At 35.6% G+C, this 23064-nt stretch overlaps 1 pseudogene; it reads left to right on the plus strand.

The window, feature by feature from the left end:
• Window positions 1-784: 784 nt before the first annotated feature.
• Window positions 785-23064, plus strand: part of LOC120165735 — a 51048-nt pseudogene continuing 28768 nt past the window's right edge.

A 23064-nucleotide genomic window follows, 5' to 3' on the forward strand; every position in this document is an offset into this window, starting at 1 on the left:
TGTATCGGTGTAAGTATGTACATCACTCAATATATTAGTACCTAACAATAAACACATAATTACCTATGAGAAGAAAAACCAGAGATAACCCATTTGAAAAGGAATATTGTACAATTATAGTTTGACTAACTTATAGTCTGTTTTTTTTTTTACATTTTAATGTATTTAATGTGATGGAAATAAGGTAAACTTTAAATCTTTTTATGGAGCTTATTAAGTACAATTTATTAAGTTACATTGTAATTACAATCAATATGAAATTATTATGTATGAAAATAAATTATAACTTTACTCTAAATTTAATTTAGAAATTTTAGGAGTTTTTTCTTTTATATTTAGAAAAATAGATTTTTTTTCAAACAATAATAACTTTTATTTTTTTAGAATAAATTTTTAAAATTTTATAAACACGTTATGTAATATTTGGAGTGATCGACTGTTTTTAACGATTGTGATAGAATAATCATTTAAAATAATAACGGAGAAAACTTTAATAACCTATCTTCGTAAAAATAAAAATTGGAACCTAAGATTAATAAGAAGTATAATTGAGTATTTATTTAAAAAATTAACAATTGGTAGTATTATTTTCATACGTGTGATATTTGCTAAAAGCGAGGAACGTTATCAGTTGAGGGTGTGGATGAGTTTCCGGTGAAGGCAGCGTGTATTTTCCTTAGCCTCAGGGTCACGCCCTCCAACCTCTCTCCTTCTCATCACAATTTATCCGCCACAGCTATAGCTATCCAAACATCGGCTTTATCTTGGAGATACATTGGAAGCCATGAACTGTGTTGCAATGAGCTCTGCGGCTCGAATTTCCACTACTACTTTCAACACTTCCCTGTTCGACGCCGTTTCACTCCTCGGTCCTGATGTTTGAGTCTGACCAGACCTTGGCTTACATTCAGAGCTTCCACGATCCTTTGTATGGCGGCGTGTTTGACAACAACTTTTTCATTTTAAATTGAGGAAAGAAGAGCTGAGATTTCGCTCAACATAAGCTTTTGCTGGTTACGTTTTTCTCTTTTTGATTGATTTTTTTATGCAGGAGCCGTACCTTATAACGAAGCTGGAATCTGAGGAGAGGACTTGGAAGGAATTATCGGTAGAGTTATTAATTTCTCTTTATTTTCTTCTTAAATAAGTTCCAATTACTTGAGAACTGAGAGTGTTTTAGTTTTGTCTTGGTCAAATTGATCGACCTGATGATTATTTAGTTTTTGGAACAAATTAGGCATGGTTTAGGCTTTCTCTGTAGAGAATAAAAATTGTTCTGAGAAAGTTTGTCAACTAGGATAATCCAGTATTAATGTGACGAACATTGCTAACATGTAAATAATAATAAATGAAAAATTGTTCAGTTATTGTTGGCTAAACTAGAAGGTTTTATCTTTTACTGATAGCTTTAGCTGTCACACACACTTTAAGCAATTTTCGTTTCTGGCATGAGCTGTTTATAATGTGGTGATGATTGTCTTAATGAATGATTTGGGAGCAAAACTATATATCCAAGGTTTCTCTACCTAAAGCTTGAAAATATTGTTCTCTATATCATTTATAGTCTCTCAATTCAATTGTTTATTTAAGTTTCTGTTTCTCTAAACCATGACACCATAGGTTAGGCTTGCTGATAACTTCCTAAAAATACTACTTTTAAGGCCTTTTTCACTTAAATTATTGTATGTTTAAGCGCTCATTTTAGTCATTTTAGGATCATATAGTTGCATATAGTTGCATTAGTGGTGGTATTGCTATTTTATCTTTTAAAGATGTCATGTGAGGGAAAGGTGCAGTAGTTTATGGTGTGCACGAAATAGTAAGCAAAATTTTGCACTGGGAAAGAATGTCGTGACATCACACGTTGCTGAAGCAGATTGAAATGTCTTGGCATTTCTGTTGAGTTAATCGATTGACTGAATCGGCCAAGAGGGGGGTGAATTGGCAATAAAAATTTTGGTGGAAGCTTTTGCAGAGAATTGAAAGAAATCGCTCAGCGATTTAGAGTGGTTCGACTTTATCAACCAAAGTCTACTTTCACTACCTTAGCTATCCACACTAAGGATTTTCCAACAAATTCACTAATTTGTTCTTTCTTTTGAGGCCAAAGAGATAACCTTACAACTCCCTCAAGAATATACCCCAATTCTTGAGATCACTCTTTTCTCAAAGAGAAATACAAATTTGCAAACTTACAAGAAAAACCTCACAAGGAAAATATGTTTGCACAATTCTAGAACAAAGAAAGAACACTCAAGAATAAATACAATTGAGCACAATAAGTGTTCTTGAAAGCAAAATGAATATTGAATGAAAAATAGGCTTGAAATGCTCAAACTTGAGGTTTGATGCTTTCTCTTTGATTCTCTCTTGAGTCTAATTGTTTGATGTTTCTTGTTGTTGATCAATGGCTTCTAAGCTTGCTTAAATACACCTTGAATCACTTCTGAACGTTGGGGATAATTAGAGAAAATAATATAGCCGTTTTAGTGTGAAAACAATTAATAAAACAGTTTGGAGCGTGGGGGGAATCGGTACCCCCTATGGGAAATCGGTTCTCTAAGTGTAAAATTCAAATATTTCGACCGTTATACAAGGGGGAATCGGTACCCCCTGGGGGGGAATCGGTTCCCTCCGAGCATACTGGAATTCTCGGAGCCAAACCATTCAGGGGGGAATCGGTACCCTCTTAGGGGGAAATCGGTTCCATCTGAGCAATCTGGAATTTTTGGCTTTGAAATGGTTCGAAATACTTTGTAAAATTATTTTGAAATTGTTTTAAGATTAAAACTTAATTTTACACTTTGAGTAAGGATTAAAAATGATCTTTGAAAGATTTGGAGTAATGTTTTGATATTCGAATAATTCTATCAAATATACTTAGAAAATCATTTGGAAAATAAAATTCATTTAACTTAATTTGTTATATCGAAATATCAAAATATTTTCAATAATTTCTAGCACAGAAAAGGACAAAAAGATATTTTTTTTAAAAGGATAACTGGCAAGGCACGTGTCTGACGGTTATAACCGCCTGCTGGGGTCCACTACCACCTGGAAGGATAAGACTCACGCCCAATGAGTGACTCTAGGGGTATGATGAGTATTTTGAGTGCAAAATCTCATTAATACCCTTAGATATTTTTATTATTTAATATACCTTAAATGAGAGAGAAAGAAGAGGATCAATAACCTTCAACTAGATTTTTCCTACCTTTATCTTTGTATCATTCTTTTCATTCTCTAGTGGTGTTCCTCCATTGACGAGCTCCAAGAAGCGGCGAACTACACGTTTGAGAGGAGCTAGCGAGCTAAGGTGAGTCTTGGTGGTTGAGGAGAACTCCGGCTGCGCGCGTCGAAGGCTTCTTCTCCCATCCCCTTTGTTGCTATTTTTACATTTGATATTGGGTTGTTTGGAATGGATAAATTTCATGTCTTGTTTCATGGATGATTCGAACCCCACCATGAACTAACCTTATTTTGTGGGGTTGTTTTTATGGATGTATAACATTATTTTAATGGTAGATTTATATTTATATCTTTTGTATTTACTTGTTTTGCTTATGAATAATTCATCGTCTAAGTTTGTAGGAGGCATAAGAGTGTCAATTACTTAGATGAAGGCTAGATGTTCGAGAGAAACTTAGCTATTAATACTTGTAGTATTCGAGAGAAACACAAGTAAGATCCACATAAGCAATGGGGTGTAGTATTTTCTTAAGTTTTGAATCGGCTTAGTAATGATATATCCTAATCCCTTAGTGCTTGAGGGACACTAAAATAGGATTTCAATGACTAAGAAGGGTAGTTTTCATCAATAGTGTAGGCTGCCATAGTTGAGACTGAGAGGAGATGCCGAGCCATTATATGCTATTAGGTTCCTTTGACTAGAGATAGCGAGAACATTTTCAGCAAACCCTGTCGAGCAAGTGACATATAGATAGATTAAATCTGCTTAAGAGATAAGTTTTAGCATCCTTAAATCAATCCCTACCATTCATTCCCGTGGAAGCTTGTTGTGTGAGGATTATCAAACTATCATTTATTTGATGTTTTTACTGTTTTTCATTACCTTGACATTTCCATCATTTTCAATATTATAATCTACTCTTGCCACTATATTTCCATTTGCTACCCCATCAGATTTTCAATACATATCCACCAACATACACTTTCCATTGCCGTGACATTTTTCATTAATACATATCAATACTAACTATACTTAGATAGAGTAGTGCTTTGCTTTGGTTAAACTTTGTAATTTCCACCAATCACTATGGAGACGATACTCACTCATCACTTTATTACTTGAGAAATTGTGTATACTTGCACATTATTTGCGTATAATTTTATAGTACTCACAAAACGCAACAAGTTTTTGGCGCCGTTGTCGGGGATTGGCAGTATGAAGTTAATTAGTTTTTGCCAGAGCATTTTATTTTTGCATCTTTAATTTTTCTATAGTTTACTTGATATTTTTTCTTTGTTCTTTTTCAGGTTTAATTAGTGTATGCCTAGAAGACATTCTGAAGAGCCATTGGAACCGATAGAACCTGAGATTGAAAGACTCTTTAGACAAAGGAGACGTGCTCAACGTGCTCGAGGAAATATGTATCAAATTTGAAATCAGGGCATTGGTCAAGATAACAGAATTACGAATGCTGAGGCATTACAAAATGTTGGACCTGATGATAGGCCTTGTGTTATTCGTGATTATTTAAATCCGATTCTAGATGATTTGATTCCTGGAATTATGGCACCCGAAATTCAAGATGCACATTTTGTTCTTAAACCAATTATATTTAATATATTGAATTCTATAGGGCAGTTTGGGGGCATGCCAACTGAAGATGCCAGGCAACATATTTTCAATTTTTTGGAAGCTTGTGATTCTTTCCTCCAAGAAGGAGTGCATGAGGATGTTCTGAAATTAAAGTTGTTTCCATATTCATTGCATGACCGAGCAAGGTCTTGGTTGAGTGGTATTCCATTCGGTTTGATGGAATCATGAGCCGATCTTTGCAAGAGTTTCTTATTGCGATATAACCCACCGAACATGAATACTCAGCTAAGGAATGACATAGTGTAATACCCCAAATATTGAATTAGGGACTTTATTGAAAATGATGTCAGAAAGATCTATATATATATATATAACTTTTATGGTTAATGTGATAGATACTCAAATAATTAAAGTAGAAGAGTTTGATAATTTCACAAGAATTTGGGAATTTATAGATTTCTTTTCGGGTAAATTTATTGAGTTACCTTCATATCGAAAGGTGGAATTCAAGGTTAATAGTTATTAAGGTATTGAACATGTTTCTATAATTTAGTATTAAATGACTTAAGTGAGTCAAGAGAATTAGAGACTCAATTATAAGAGTTGATTGATCAAAGTTTTATCAACTCGAGTATTTCATATTGGGAAGTTTGTGTATTATTAGCGAGAAGAAAAATAAATCTATGTGGTTATACATAGATTTTTACAGTTAAATAAGACTCTTCGAGAGAAGAACTTGTTTGCCAAACTATTCAAATCTAAAACTTTGGTTAGCAGATATGTTTTCTTTAACCATGTTGTTTCGGCATAAGGTATAAGAGTAGATCTTAAGAAAAACTTATGTTGTAGTAAATTAAAAACTCCCAAAGAATGATCCTAAAGTTTGGATTTCTTTAGGACTTGTTGTTTACTATCGAATGTTAGTGAAAAACTTTTCGACGTTAGCTTTACTGCTAACCAAGTTTTAAGGAAAGATGTCTTTTTGTAGAACGAAAAAGAGTCGGGAGAGTTTTGAAATACTAAAGAGGATTGTAACAGAGATACCAAGCAACAACGAATCTAAAATTAGTATCGATACCAAAATGGGGTATCGGTACCATAGTATGGTAGTATCGGTACCATAGTATGGTAGTATCGATACCATGGTAAGGGTATCGATACCAGGAAACATCGAACCTAAAATTGGTATCGATACCGGAGTATCAGTACCATAGTATAGAAGTATCGATATCAGGGTAGTAGTATCGATACTATGGAGCTAGAAATGTTAAAAATAGGCTGATATTGGTATAGAAAGTTAATAATATGTTCTTTTGAGTATGGTTTAAGTATAGGAAACAAATACTAACATTGGGTATGGTATATGTTTTAATGGATGCTTGAGTAGATCGGAACCAAGCTCCTAAGACAAGTAAAATTAAGGGTAAAGGCGAAGTACCGGAGTAATCAGCCTTACGTTTTGGATACTTAACTGTGCATTTGAGGCCTTTGACAGAAAGTTAGGTAAGTGCCTTTGAGGCCTAACTGTGCATTTGACAGAAAGGTTTCATTCATGCCAGTTAGATGAAAGGCTAAGTATCTTTGAGGCCTAACTGTGCATTTGATAGAAAGGTGTCAATCATGCCAGTTAGATGAAAGACTAAGTGCCTTTGAGGCCTAACTGTGCATTGGACAGAAAGGTGTCAATCATTCTAGTGAGATGAAAGGTTAAATGCCTTTGAGTAAAAGACTAAATGTATAACAATGTATATTGGTGTATAAAAGGCATGAAATGATGCCATAAATGAAATGTATAATAGTATATAAAAAGGCATGAACAATTGCCATTAATGAAAATGTATAATGGAGCATTATAAGCATGAATGGACGCTTTCAATGAAAATAAAGAATAATGACTAAATAGATAAATGGAAAAAGAAAAATACAAAGAAAGATAGGTATGGTAGGCGTACTAAAAAAATCATTACGGCAATTACGAATGGAATACAGTTTAACTAAGGAGGATTATAGGATATACGATTTAATATACACCAAATAAATATGCCATACTTATATATACATAAAGATTTCTTAAAACATTGTGCCTCACTAAGTAATACTTAACGTGTGTTACTTCCACGCGTAGGTAAAGAAAGAGACAAATCAAATAAGGAGAGTAGCAGCAACGGATATCATCAATTAAGGTTGCCTCATCAGTAATATTATGACAATCTTATTCATTTTGAGAACTTAGTTGGCATGTAATTAAACTATGGTAAATATTTTGTAATGTAATTAAGTTATAGTTTTAGTATGTTGCTTTTAGAAATATCATATTTTGTAGTTGATCAAATTGAAACAAATTTTTACGGGTTTTCAAATGAAAAACATTTTTATAAAGCGGCGTGACATCTGAATTTCATGTACGGAAAGGTATACGGAATATGGGTGTTACACATAGCATCCTTTCGTCAGGGCGACGACAAATCTATGTACGAGTGTTGGGATCGTTACAAGAGTTTGCTTTGAAAGTATTCAAATCATGGTTTTCACGATTGAACTCAAGTAATTATGTTTTATAATGGAGTCAATGCACCCACGAGGATGATGCTGAATGACTCGGTAAATGGGACATTGCGGATAAATCATCCACTGAGGTGTTTACTATTTTAGATAGAATTGATAATAATGACTATCAATTTCCTTCCTCAAGGCTTGGGAGTGGGAGTAAAGCACCTAGAACATTTGAGTTAGATACCAAGGACTCGGTGTCCGCTCAACTCTCAGCTATCACTAATACGCTGAAAAATTTACAACGTTCCACTGATGTTAATGAAGTGAAAGCAACTAGCTTGGCATGTCTGTTATGCCACGTTAATCATCACATGAGTGAATGCCCAACCAACCATGGGTCCATCAACTTTGTAGGTAATTTCAATCTAGGCAATAATAATCCTTATTCTAACACTTATAATATAGGATGGCGTCAATATCCCAATTTCTCATGGGGGAAATCAATGAGCCCACAATACTGGTAAGTCCACTCAGCAACAGAATCATAATGAATCTCAAGATTATCAAAATGCTATGCCATGGCATAATACAAACAAAGGAGCTTTATCTTCAGTGAGCATTAGTTCATTGGAAGCTTCAATTCAAGATTTCATATCCACTACGAAGACAATGCTCAAGACCATTCTACTTTAATTAAGAAACAAAAGAGCTTTACTTCATAGTGCAGGTGCCTTACTTCAAAGCCATAGCTCATATTTAAGAGCTTTGGAAGGTCAAGTTAGTCAGATTACTACGACATTGCAAGAGCGTCAGCAAGGACGTTTGCCAAGTGACACTACAGTCACTAAAAGACATGAAAAAGAGCATTGTAATGTGTTATCTCTTAGGAGTGGAACACAAATTAACCAACAAGTCAAGATTAGTGAGACACAACATGATGATTATACTCCCATTATTGAAAATGGTGAATCTGAATTACATGATGATATCATTTCTAAGAAGGACAAGGAGGAGGGTTCTACTAATGAGCATGCTAAGGCACAAAATTCTGTTACCAAGGCAAAAGCAATTCCTATTCCTGCAGTTAAGGAAGCTATACCTCACCACCCTTCCCGCAAAGATTGAAGAATCATAATGATGAAGTTCAGTTCAAGAAGTTTTGTGGACATTCTTGATCAGCTCCATATTAACGTACCTCTCTTGGAAGCTATTGAACAGATGCCGACGTGTGCCAAATTTCTTAAGGAAATTTGTACCAAGAAGAGGAAAGTAGGGACTTATGAGACAGTTGCCACGACAACATAATTTTGTTCTTCATTGAGTAAGTTATCACCAAAGCAAAATGATTTTGTTCTATAGGAGCTAATTTCGTTAGAAAGTCACTATGCGATCTTGGTTTAAGTGTAAACTTAATGCCGAAATCTATATTCTTGAAGCTTGGCATAGAGATGCAAGACCCACGTCGGTTATTTTACAACTTACTGACATATCCCATGTTAAACCTAAAGGGAGAGTCAAGGATGTCATAGTAATGGTGGATAAGTTTGTGTTTGCATCCAAGGAACCCATCATTTTGGGAAGACCTTTCCTAGCCATTGGTCGTATTTTGATAGATTGTGAAAAAGGCGAACTCACCATGAGAGTGGTTGATCAGTGTGTGATTGTCAATTTGTTTTGAACCCTCAAGTATGTCTATGACACTGAAGAATGTCAAAGCATTTCTGAATTGAACTCAGTAATTGAATAAGAAACTGAACAACTTTGCCAGAACAATTTTACTCTGCAAGCAGAAAATGACTATGGGATAGATGATGAAAGCTTAGTGGAGTACGATAACTTCCCAATTTAGGAGTAGCAATCTAGCTTACTACTAGCTAGATCAGGTATGAATTTTGAACATTTGAATTTTGATGAATTTATTCCTCCTAAGCCATCATTATTGCATGCACCTACCCTAGAGCTTAAGACTTTGCCAGGGCATCCTAAATATGTTTACTTGGGTAGAGATAAAACTTTACCAGTAATTATTTTCGCTAACCTTACTGTTAAACAAAAGCAAAGTTTGATAAGTTTTTTAAAGTAACATAAGAAAGAGCTTGGTTGGACTATGGATGACTTGAAAGGAATTAGTCCCATGATTTGTATGAATAAAATTCTGCTCGAAGATTACCACAACAATTCAATAGATCCATAAAGAAGACTCAACCCTATTATGAAGAAAGTAATAATAAAAGAAATTTTGAAATGGCTTGATGCTGGAGTAATTTACCTTTTATTAAATAGCTCATGGGTGAGCCCTGTACAATGTGTACCGAAGAAAGGAGCCACGACTATGGTTACCAATGAGGATAATGAGGCATCATCCACTCGCACTGTTACTGGATGGAGGATATGCATGGATTATCGAAAACTCAACAAAGCTACAAAGAATGACCATTTTTCTCTACATTTCCTCGACCAAATGTTCAATCGATTGGCAGGCAAAGCATTCTATTGCTTTTTGGATGGGTACTCATGGTACAATCAAATTTCGATCGCACCAGAGGACTAGGAAAAGACTACATTTACTTGTCCCTATGAAACTTTTTCCTTTAGGAGGATGCCTTTTGGACTCTATAATGCCTCGGAAACATTTCAACGTTGTATGCAAGCTATATTTTAAGACATGGTTGAGGATTTCCTTGAGAAATTCATGGACAACTTTTTTGTTTCTTGAGACAATTTTGAGCTATGCCTCGGCAATTTGGCAAAAGTTCTCAAAAGATGAAAGGAAGCTTATTTGGTTTTGAATTAGGAAAAATGTCACTTCATGGTATCCGGGGGCATTGTGTTAGGCCATAAAATATCTCACAAAGGCATTGAGGTAGATAAAGTGAAAATTGAAGTAACTGAAAAATTTTCACCACCAACTTCGGTCAAGGGTATAAGAAGTTTTCTTGGACATGCTGGATTTTATAGAAGATTTATCAAGGATTTCTCCAAGATTTCTGAGCCCTTGTATACATTGCTTCAACAAAACCAGCGCTTTGAGTTTGATAAGTTATGCCTCGGCGCATTCACTGAGCTAAAACAACAATTGATCTCTGTAACTATTGTAGTTCCTCCTGATTGGACATCACCATTCAAGCTTATGTGTAATATAAGCGATTATGTTGTAGGAGTTGTTTTGGGGTAATGCCAAGGTAAACTTTTTTATGTTATATATTACTCTAGCCGTACAATGAATGAAACACAATTGAACTATACTACCACTGAGAAAGAATTACTTGTTGTGGTATTTGCTTTTGATAAATTTAGAACATACCTAATAAGCAATAATGTTATTGTTCACACTGATCATTCGGCTATAAAATACTTAGTGAATAAAAAGAATGCAAAGCCTATACTTATTATGTGGATCTTACTTTTGTAAGAATTCGACTTAGAGGTTGTAGATAGAAAATGTACTGAAAACCAAGTTGTTGAACATTTATCTAGGTTAGACAATAATTCTGAATGCCATGACATTGTAGACTTTCAAGAGGAATTTCCTGATGAGAAAATTATATATGCCACGATAATCCCGTTGTATGTTGATCTTGTTAATTTCTTGTTATTGGAATACTTCCTTTTGATTTGAACATCCAGAGTAAAAAGAAATTCAATCATGATGCAAGGTATTATTTTTTGGACGAGCCATATTTGTTTAAGCATTGTGTTAATCAGCTTATTAGACGATTTGCACCTGAAGAAGAATAGCGTGACATTCTATACCATTGTCATTCAGCCCCAAGTGGAGACCATTTTAGAGTAGCAAGGATTGTTGCTAAGGTTCTGCAATCAGGCTTTTACTGGCCAACTCTGTTCAGAGATGCTCATGCATTTTACAAATCTTGTGATTGACGCCAACGCAGTGGAAACATATCCAAGCGACATGAAATGCCACTAAAAAATATTTTGGAAATAGAGTTGTTTCATGTTTGGGGCATCAATTTCATAGGACCATTCCCATATTCCGGAGGATATCTATATATCTTGCTTGCTGTGGATTATGTATCCAAGTGGGTAGAAGCAATAACAACATCAAGGAATGACTCTAAAACAATACTCAAGTTTTTTTAGAGGCATAGTTTCACTCGGTTTGGAGTACCTCGAGCTATCATTAGTGATGAAGGAACCCATTTCGATAACAAGTTGATTGCCAAGGCATTAAGGAGATATGGAGTTCGTCATAAGATTGCCACTGCATATCATCCGTAGAAAAATGCTCAAGCAGAGATATCCAATCGGGAGATCAAGTATATTTTAGAAAAAGTGGTGAACCCAAGGTGAAAGGATTGGTCACCAAATCTAGATGAAGCACTTTGGACGTATAGAACAGTGTTCAAAACTCCTCTGGGCATGTCACCATTCAAGCTGGTATATAGGACGTCTTGTCATCTCCCGGTTGAACTTGAACATAAGGCGTACTGGGCCATTAAGCAATTGAATTTTGATGCTCAGTTAGCTGGGGAGCAGATATTACTGGAACTTAATGAAATGGAAGAGTTTAGAGCACAAGCATATGAAAATGCACAAATATACAAGGAAAAAAACCAAGAAGTGGCATGACCAAAAATTGATGCCACAAAATTTTTATGTTGGCCAGCAGGTATTGCTTTACAATTTCATACCTAAACTTTTTCCTAGGAAGCTTAAATCTCGATGGTCAAGACCATTTGAGGTGCATTATATTTATCCCCATGAAGCCATTGACATCAAGAATATAGATGATGGGACGATTTTCAAAGTCAATGACCAGCGTTTGAAAGCTTATAATGGAGTTCCACCTCTGCACGACAAGGCAGTGCATGGAGTGGTTATCAATGAAGGAAATGAAAAATAAATTAAAAGGGGAAATATTCTTTTTGATTTATTCCTTTGTTTTGTTTTATTTCCTTATTTTACTTTTCTCTCTCCATTGTCTTTTTACATCACATTTAATTTTACAATTTACTTGTTCTTTTTTCCCACCTACCTATTTACCGCATCCACTCATTTCTTTTCAACCATCCACTCACCCCATCTTTTTCACTTTTTCCTTTAATCTTTACTCACATCTTCTTCTTCCCTCATTTTCCTCCATAGCCAAAACTCTTTAAGCTATCCAAGAACATAAACCTCATTATTTTTTCATTTTTCTTTCCTCAAAACACAAAGCACACAAAGCATGGTTTCAAAACTTCAGTAATAGGAAGCTTTCCTTCGAGTTAGCATTCATCTTTACAGATGAAGTGGATGGCGGTTTTGGACCAGATGTAATGGATATAGTCATTCCACACAAGTGACACAAGTTTGCAAGGCACCCTGGTTCAGTGAATGCATCTTTGGTGAAAGAATTTTATGCTAAAATTTCCAAACCGAACCAACATGTAATTTTTGTGCAAGGTAAGTATATTCGGTTTACACCAATTGCTATTAATCGATACTTTCATTTGCAGGGTGTTGAAGACCAACATACAAAGTTTGAAAATGACGCTGACAGTTCCACTTATGATGGAGTTTTGGAGGATTTATGCTTTGAAAATGACGCTGACCATGAACACCTTTAACAACGTGACAAACTTTGGAACCATTTTCCTGAAGCACAAGTTAATGCCCATAGCCCACAGTACGACGATATTTCTTCCCCAATTAATGCTCTTACATTCTATTATGGTAATATGTTCTATTGATGTGGGTAGGATTATTGTTCAACAAGTGCATGAATACTTAGGTAAAAAGGCTAGTGCTTTAGTTTTTCCAAATCTGATTACTGCTTTGTGTCGTAAGAAAAAGGTATGTGAGAATTCCTTTGATGAAATTTTATCTAGAGTTTCGGGTATCACTAGGGCCCAATTACCATTATTGTTGGGTTTTGAAAACCCAAAACTAAGGCCCCTGTTAATGAAAAGTCTGCAGATGATGCACAATCTAATGCCGAGGCAAGAATGCTTGCTCTCGAAGAAGCTGTTTTGCAAACTCAGACTCATTTACACGCTTTATATACGGTGACATCAAAAATTTCTTTGGTTATGTAAAACACAAAGATGTTATGGTGGAATCTATGTTTCAAGAAATACTTCCCCACGTGCAACATAATTTCCCAGGTTTTCGGGATGAAATTCTGCTGGCATTCAATGCCGAGGTATCTCCAAAACTATATGACGTCGATGATCTTGTTGAAGAACCGACTCCTGACCCTCCACGTTCCCATACCCTAGACTCACATGTTGTTCCAGCTGAAAAACCCCTAGTCCAGTTCATATGCCTGAACCCTCTCATGCACGACGCAACAGTCGACGTACAAAAATATCGGCTAGATGCATCAACGTCTCGTATTACTATTCTACGTCTTCAGATTCCATCCTTACCAGCAATTCCACGACAACACAATCACAGAAAACATGAGGTACCTCTATTTGCATCCATTTGCATTCATTTTGCATTTCATTGCATGGCATATAGTTTTATTTCTCTTAGTTCTCTTTAAGCATTGAAGACAATGCTTCTCTTAAGTTTGGGGGAGGTAGTGTTCCTTGTAGAATATGCGCATGATAGTATTAGCATAACATTATGCCATGGCATCAGTAATTAGTAGGATAGTTAGATAAAATGTCTTGATGATACCATATGATGATGAACTTGTTAGGCTAGAAATTGAATATAAATGACTATTGAGATGATAAAACTGACTCTAGGGCTTGATGCTTTGTGAATTATTTTTACATGATTTGTATGTTCTCTATACTTAGAAAATTTAGATTTTTTTAAGGAACTCTAGTTAGCCTTGGCATCGAAATTTAGTATTGTGCTTGAAAGATAAATAAAAAATAAATCCCTTATATCTGAGATTGTGAATAAATGCTTTGGCACAGCTGTAGAGGGACACTCTGCTTTGCTGTGGCATTATCTAAAACTCTCTTTAATAAATGGCACCCACATGCATATGAGTGAATGAAAGTAGTCACGGGATGACTCTAATTAACTAGCTTGGGGGTGGAATGTATGCTCCCTTTAGCCTAGAGTGTGGGAAGGTAGGTGTGATGAGCTGACTCCCTTCGTAACAGCAATTGTAAAAAAAATAGTAAGTAAAAAGAGAGTATAAATGTGCTTAATGAATGAGTAAATGTCATGGCAAAAACTAGGGGACTTGATTAGAAATTGTTTAAATTTGTTAAGTATAGATTGGATACAATCACGCACATGCACTACCACAAAGACTCTTGGTGGTTGAGGAGCTAGCAAGCTAAGGTGAGTCTTGGTGGTTGAGGAGAGCTCCGGTTGCGTGGGTCGAAGGCTTTTTCTCCCTTCCCTTTGTTACTATTTTTACATTTGATATTGGGTTGTTTGGAATTAATAAATTTCATGTCTTTTTTCATGGATGATTTGAACCCCATAATGAACTAACCTTATTTGGTGGGGTTGCTTTTATGGCTGTTTAACATTATTTTAATGGTAGATTTATATTTATCTTTTGTATTTACTTTTTTTTTCTTGTGAATGCTTCATCGTCTAAGTTTGTAGGAGGCAAAAAAGTGTCCATTACTTAGATGAAGGTTAAGTGTTCGAGTGAAACTTAGCTATTAATACTTGTAGTATTCGAGAGAAACACAAGTAAGATCCACATAAGCAATGGGGTGTAGTATTTTCTTAAGCTTTGAATCAACCTAGTAATATTATATCATAATCCCTTAGTGCTTGAGAGAGACTAAGATATGATTTCAATGACTAAGAGGGATAGTTTTTATCAGTAGTGTAGGTTTCCATACTTGAGACCGAAAGGAGATGTCGTGGCATTCTATGCTATTAGGTTCCTTTGACTAAAGACAGCGGGAACATTTTCAGCAAACCCTGTCGAGCAAGTGACATTTAGATAGATTAAATATGCTTTAGAGATAAGTTTTAGCATCCTTAAATCAATCTCTGTCATTCATTCCTGTGGAAGCTTGTTGTGTGAGGATTATCAAACTATCATTTATTTGTTGTTTTTACTGTTTTTCATTGCCTTGACATTTCCATCATTTTCAATATTATAATATGCTCTTGCCACTACATTTCCATTTTCTACCCCTTCAGACTTTCAATCCATATCCACCAACATACACTTTCCATTGTCGTGACATTTTTCATTAATACATATCAACACTAACTATACTTAGACAGAGTAGTGCTTTGATTTGGTTAAACTGTGTAATTTCCACCAATCCCTGTGGAGATGGTACTCACTCATCACTTTATTTCTTGAGCGATTGTGTATACATGCACATTATTTGCGTATAATTTTATAGTACTCACAAAACGCAACACTTAATGATGCAGATAGTCTCAAATCCCACTGAATACCAAAAACTGGCTCAATCTGTAGCAGAACTTGACGAGGTACTAGATTTCATCTTGCTTCCTCATAGCTGGTTTTTGCACTTAATCTCTTTCGTTGCTAATTAGAGTTTCCATTGACATAGAATTTGTGTTCTATTTTCTCAATGGATTGGTTGTGTCAACATTTAGGAGATTTAAGGATTGTGAGCATCAGTTAGAGGAGGCCAAAGGTAATTTTGATGATCATCTTATTTAAAATGTTCTTGCTATAAGATATTTTTGAGAAGTTTTTTTATATAAGATTAAATCTTGTCCATCCTTTTTCTTATTTCTGTAATTATTCTTTTTTCATCTTTATCAGAAGAGGATGGTACAGATGAAGATATGGCTGAGATGATAGCATCTGAAATCAACTCTTTATCCAGTCAACTGAAAGAGCTTAAGGGTAAGCTTAAGGTTTTTACCCACTACCTTAAGTCATATCTCACTACCTCTATAATTTTTTTCCATATCTAGGAGCCACTCTCCGACTGAATCACTTGTGTCTGTTGCCTATTTAGTCAAGTGCATGATAGAAGTTTTGATTAATTTTCTTTGTATTACAAAGTAGTTACATTGATTGGGTTCCAATAATTTGGAATGAGATTGATATTAGTTTCCTCTTATATATAAGGTATTCATTGATGGGAGTTAACCAATGTTGAGCCTTACATTGGAATATGTCTTTATTTTTTCTGATTATGCTATTTTTGCTTTTGGTCTCTCAAACTACTATATTGCTTGTATGTCGGCAGGTGCTTCTGTTTCCTAGTGACCCTCTTGATGCAAGAAATATAATGCTTGAAGGTAATTATATCATCTTTCTTAATCTTGTTGAAAAGGTAATTATGTGATTGAATTTCTAGATCGGACGGGATTCAGGCTGTACTTTTCTATACTTCCCATTGTGCCGCATATTGAGCAGTATCCATGTCAGAAATTCATTCCTCTCGGTCGGATATTTCTATCTACTTGAGCATTGGTCTTCATACAAGTTGTACTTCCCATGTGATATAGATGATAGTTGTAGATGCATTATCTTATGAAATTTTCCTTCACATTCCCACTTTAATGAATTATTCTTGTCTTTATTCCAGTGAGGGTCGGTACTGGTGGTGATGAGGCTGGAATATGGGCATGTGATCTTGTAGGTACATGTTTCGTTTATACTTTCAGATTTATGGCTTGGAAACATTTTTTTATCGTTGAGTATTTTAAGGTGATCTAAAAGCAGCTATTATATTTATGACACTGAAGGAAATATTTTTAAAAAATTCTGGACCTTGTGGAACCAGGCGAATGATACGTTTTGATTTTTTGTTTTGAGCTATATATTTTTCTGCAATATGTTGACCAGAGATCAGCTAACTTAGCTTTTTTAAACATATTTTAATGGACCTTCAATATCCTTTATATCAATATCCAGGTTAGAATGTATCAGAAGTACAGTGAGCGGAACTCTTGGAAATCCACCCTAATTTCATGCTCTGAGGTATGTCTTGCTGTAGTAATAATAAATGTGCCTTCTTTTTAGTATCTTGCTAAAATATGTGGGTGGGATTAGCTACTCATCCTATCCAACGAACCACAACTGTTAGTGAATCTTACTTTTAGAACTTATTGTAAAAAGTTTTAGTTAAAATTATGTACAAGTATTTCTAGCTCATACTTACTGTTTTTCAAGAGCAGCAAAATATCCGTGCTGTTGTTCTTGGTATGACTGTCAAATTTCTGGGTTTTTAAAGGCTGAAAAAAGAGGGTTCAAAACCTGCGTGATAGAGGTCAAAGGAAGTCGTGTCTACAGAAAATTGAAATATGAATTGCGTGTTCATTGTTGGTCCAATAATGCTAGCAGCCGGTGGCTGCTTGAAATTCAAAGGTGGGGGCTGCTTGAAATTTTAAAGTTAGGCAGTCTATTTTATTGAATTTGGGCAAGGGATAATCACCAAATTGAGTCATTGAATTTTAGGGTATTTATAAGATTAGTCCTCAAGCTTCAGCTATAAATACCCATTTAGTTTCAAAATCATTTCTTTCTCCCAATACTATAGAGCTTTCTTGTGAGTAGTGAGTGTTTTGTAAACACCTGTAAATTTTCTCTAGTAAAAGATCTGCAGCAGTCCGGAGACGTAAGCACAATTGGCTGAACCCTGTTATCAATTTCGGGTATTATTTTTTCGATTTTTATTTCGCATTCTCACTAATCTGGTTATAGAGAAATTACTCGTTCTCAGTTTATTTTCCAACAACTAGTAATCAGAGCTTTTGGTTGTGAATTTTGTTAATTTTTTGTGAGGTTACTATTCATTACTATTCATGTAAATAGTAAATTTCATGAATAGTAAAAAAAAATTCGGCGATACGAATTTGTCGACGGAGGTGTTCTAATACACGGTGGTTCGCAAGAATTTTTAGAAACGATACAAACGAAGTCAGATTCGAGTGGAAGCGATGGCTGCAGACGAAGGGAAGGTGAAAATTGAAAAGTTCGATGGTGTGGACTTTGGCTTTTGGAAGATGCAGATTGAAGATTTTTTGTACTAGAAAAATCTATATCAACCTCTCTCAGGAAAGCAACCAGAGGGCATGAAGAATGAAGACTGGGCTCTTCTCGACAGACAAGACATCGGAGTTATCCGATTGACGTTGTCCCAAAATGTTGCTTTCAACATAGCAAAGGAAAAGACCATAACAGGTCTTATGGTGGCTCTCTCCAGTATGTATGAGAAGCCATCAGCCTCAAACAAAGTTCATTTGATGAGGCGATTATTCAATTTGCGGATGGCGGAAGGGGCATCGGTAGCTCAACACCTGAATGAACTCAACACAATCACAACCCAGTTGAGTTTCGTGGAAATTCAATTCGATGATAAAGTTCGAGCTTTAATTCTCTTATCATCTCTACCAGACAGTTGGAATGCTACTGTTATAGCAGTCAGCAGCTTGTCGGGAAAAAGCAAATTAAAATTCGACGATGTTCGGGATCTGGTAATGAGCAAAGATATTCGACGGAGAGAATCGGGTGAAACATCAACCTCCTCAGCCTTGCACACGGAGTCTAGAGGGAGAACTTCATAATGAAATTCAAATCGTGGCAGATCAAAATCTAGAAGGAGAAAATCAAGAATGGGAAAGAAAGATTTTACCTGTTATAACTACGGCAAGAAGGGTCACTTTAAAATAGATTGTCGAGCACCGAAGAAAAATACCGGCGCACAGGAATCTGCAAACGTGACAGAGGAGACAGGTGATGTCATGATTCTAAGCATCAATAGTCCGATTGAATCATGGATCTTGGATTCAGGGGCATCTTTCCACTCCACCCCATGTCGAGAAATCATGGAGAACTATGTCAGTGGTGATTTTGAGAAGGTTCATCTAGCTGATTATGAAACCTTGAAGATCGTCGGAAAAGGAGACATCCGACTAAAGTTGCCAAACCAGACCACCTGGACGCTGAAAGGAGTGAGACATATTTATGGCCTCAAAAGAAATCTGATTTTTGTAGGACAGCTTTATGGAGAAGGTTATAGTACAACCTTTTTAGGCTGTGAATGAAATATTACCAAAGGAGCACTTGTCATTGCTGGTGGTAAGAAGACTGATACTCTCTATGTAACATCAAATTTAGAGAATATCATTTCTGCAGCAGATGCTGATGGAAAATCAAACCTATGGTACCAAAGGCTTGGTCATATGAGTGAGAAAGGGATTAAGACACTTTTGTCAAAAGGGAAGCTGTCGAATCTAAAGAGTGTAGATGTCGGACTATGTGAGGATTGCATGTTTGGCAAACAAAAGAAAGTCAGTTTTGCAAAGATTGGCAAGACACCCAAGGTAGAAAAGTTAGAGTTGGTTCATACTGGCGTATGGGGACCATCTCCAGTTCCATCTCTTGCAGGCTCATTATATTATGTCACCTTCATCGATGATTCTACAAGGAATGTGTGGGTTTATTTTCTGAAGAAGAAATCAGAAGTCTTTGATACTTTCAGAAAATGGAAAGCCATGGTGGAAAGTGAGATTGGTTTGAAAGTCAAGAGGTTGAGGTCTAACAATAGAGGAGAGTACAAAAATAGAAGATTCAGAGAATTTTGCGTAAATAATGGGATCAAGATGGAGACAACAGTCCCATGACACCGCAGCAGAATGGCGTAGCAGAGCACATGAACAGAACTCTGAATGAACATACCAGAAGTATGACGATACATGTCGGCTTGCCCAAAATGCTATGGGTTAAAGCTATCAACACTGCAGCGTATCTGATCAACCGTGGGCCCTCAGTTCCCTTGGATGGTGGAATACCAGAGAAATTTTGGAGCAAGAAAGAAATAAACCTTTCACACTTAAGAGTGTTTGGTTGTATTTCTTATGTACACATAAACTCTGCTAAAAAAAGTAAACTTGATACTAAGTCCAACAAATGTGCCTTTGTTGGTTATGGTGGTGATGAGTTCGGTTACCGGTTTTGGGAGTATGAAAATCGGAAGATCATCAGAAGCAGAGATGTCATTTTCAATGAGAATGTGATGTACAAAGACAGCGCAACCATAGAATCGAGTAGCTCCAATACCGAAGCTGAAACAAAGGAATTTGCTGAGTTCGAGGAGATTTCTGGAAATGATGTTCAAATCAGTCCTGAAGCAGTTCAAGAAGAACTAGGCACACCAGAACTGAGACGTTCCTCCAGAATTCCTAAACCAACCCAGCGTTATTCGCCTTCTTTGCACTACTTGTTGCTGACTGACAATGGTTAACCAGAGTGTTATGATGAAGCAATGCAGGTGGAGGATTCAATCAAGTGGGAGTCTTCCATGAAAGATGAGATGGACTCACTTATGTCAAATCAGACGTAGGAATAAGCTGAATTACCACTAGGCAAGAAAGCGCTCCACAACAAGTGGATTTACAGGATCAAAGAAGAGCATGATGGGAGCAAATGCTACAAAGCAAGATTGGTTGTCAAATGTTTTCAGCAAAAAGAAGGTATTGACTACAATGAAATTTTCTCTCTAGTCGTAAAACTGTATACAATCAGACTGGTGTTGAAAATTGTAGCTGCAGAGAATTTACATCTTGAGCAGTTAGATGTAAAGATAACTTTCCTTTATGGTGATTTGGAGGAAGAAATCTGTAACATCCTCCAAACCAGGTTAGTGATCAAATTGTGAAATTCTAAAATTTAGTGACCAAAGTAGAAAAATTGAATAGTTGAAAGATTTAATGGGAATGTTTTGTGTAGGACCAATTAACAAAGAAGGAGGAACTAAAGGGTAAATGAGTCTTTTAATAGGGGAAATAATTAAATATTAGATGAGGATATTTAAATCCACGTGGAAGGCAAATGAAGAGAACAAAAGTTTCCAGATTTCTCTTCTTCTTCACTTCTTCTTCTCCATATAGAGACCAAGCTAAAGGTGAGTTTTCTTGTTGATTAAATTCTTGATGCATTTAAGGTTGCTTATTGATCCTTAGATGATAACTAAGCTTAAGGAAAGCTTAGATTATCTTAAAACCATAAGATGAGGAGTATATGAAGTATTAAAGAAAAGAAGTAGAAAAGTGAAATCTTGGATTAGAGTTCCTAATAAGAATTAGAAGTGGGATTTGACTTGTCATAAAGCTAACTAAGAAGTATGAGGTGTTAGAATTCAAATTAGAACATGTTGGAATTTGGGTTAGATTCTTAATTCTATATGGAGAATTGGATTTCTAAGTTTTAGAGGTATGAAATGGATAATATTTAGTTTAAGTAAGAGTATGCAAGTTAGGGATATAAAAAGAGGGATATAAAGTGTTGAGAAGATTAAGAAAAGATTTTAGTGCTTAAAAGATATTTCTGGGCAATGTGCATCGATGCACATTCAATGTGCACCGATGCATCAAGGATAAATCCCAGAAATTGTTCAAGGTGTACCGATGCACATGAAGTGCATCGATGCACTCTTTTAAAATACAAACATCGAATGCTATCGATGCATCGATGCATAAGGAGTGCATCGATGTACCCCATTAAATACAAACATCGAATAGGATTTATGCATCGATGCATGGTGTAGTGCATCGATGCATACCTCCATTAAAAGATGAAAATGGCTTTTCTTTTAGCCTAAGAAATGATAGTTTAGAATATACTAATTAGTATACTGATAAGTATCAATAAATTACTATGTAGATATCGAGCCTAAGTGAGTTCTGAAACAATCGACAAGTATGATTGATCGAGGGAAAGATATAGAAATCTAGGTGAGTGTATATGCATAGCATGAATATGTATTCTATTCAGTTCTAGACTTGTGATAAGTCTAGATTCAATATTTTGATACATGATCGCATTTCATATTATGATACATGACATGAATTCATACCATATTCATTATGTGACATGAATATGCAATAAAAAGTTATATGAGTTATGTGATAAAGGTATGGAAATGATACAAATTATGTGAATTGTGAAAGCCCATGTTATGTAGACGATAACTATAGGTATAGTTGGCATGCCAAGGGTAGAGGGTCTACGCGGTCCTTCGGGATATATATATATTCTTTGGAACATGTGTGACGTCTTTTGAGACACATACTTGATCCCTAGTATATGTATATGATTCTTAAGGAATGATATGTGGTCCTTATGGATATTATTATATGGCACTACGGTGCAATTCTACGCGACACTCCAGTGCAATTCTACGTGGCACTTCGGTGCAATTATATGAGTTGTGGTGACAGCATAGTGCACAACCTCACAATACTCACATACCTTAGGTTCTCAGTATGGTACCATGGGCTAATGAACTTAATAAGGTGAACTTATGAATGTGAATTTGATAAGTATATGTGTAAGAAACATGGTTATGGTTATTGTATTGTTTACATACATCTTATCATTGCAACCCATCTCATTTTTGCAATTCCTTTATATTTTTATTGTTATTATTATATTACCTCACTAAGTCGATGACTTAGCGTGTGAGTGTTTCACACGTAGGATCCGATAAAGTAGACGATCGAGGTTAAGCAGCTGGACAACATTACTCCTGCAACTATCAGATCAGAAGCAACTTAATCAGTAGGTCATTTTGTTATGTAAATGGATTGTTGGCATGTAACTAAAGGGTTAAGTTGTGTATGCTCTGAGTATTTTGATAAACTTGTATTAATATATGTATATTAACTTATTTTAATAAAATAAGTTCGAATGTTTTATCGGTTTTTTTTAAGTATTGTTTTGTTTAGTCAATGTGACATCCTGGACTCGTATCCGGGTCGGATATGAGTTGAGGGTGTTACATTTAATGGTATCAGAGCTATGGTTTAGTCGATTCTAGGCATAAATCAGAGTCTATAGAGTCTCTAAATGGAATACATGCCAACAAATAGTGAGAACTTCTGATCTGGTATAGTATGTGTATGTTGTTTTTCTAATA

This window comes from Hibiscus syriacus, unplaced genomic scaffold (assembly GCF_006381635.1).
Source record: "Hibiscus syriacus cultivar Baekdansim isolate YM2019G1 unplaced genomic scaffold, ASM638163v2 tig00111594_pilon, whole genome shotgun sequence".
NCBI classification, from domain to species: domain Eukaryota; kingdom Viridiplantae; phylum Streptophyta; class Magnoliopsida; order Malvales; family Malvaceae; genus Hibiscus; species Hibiscus syriacus.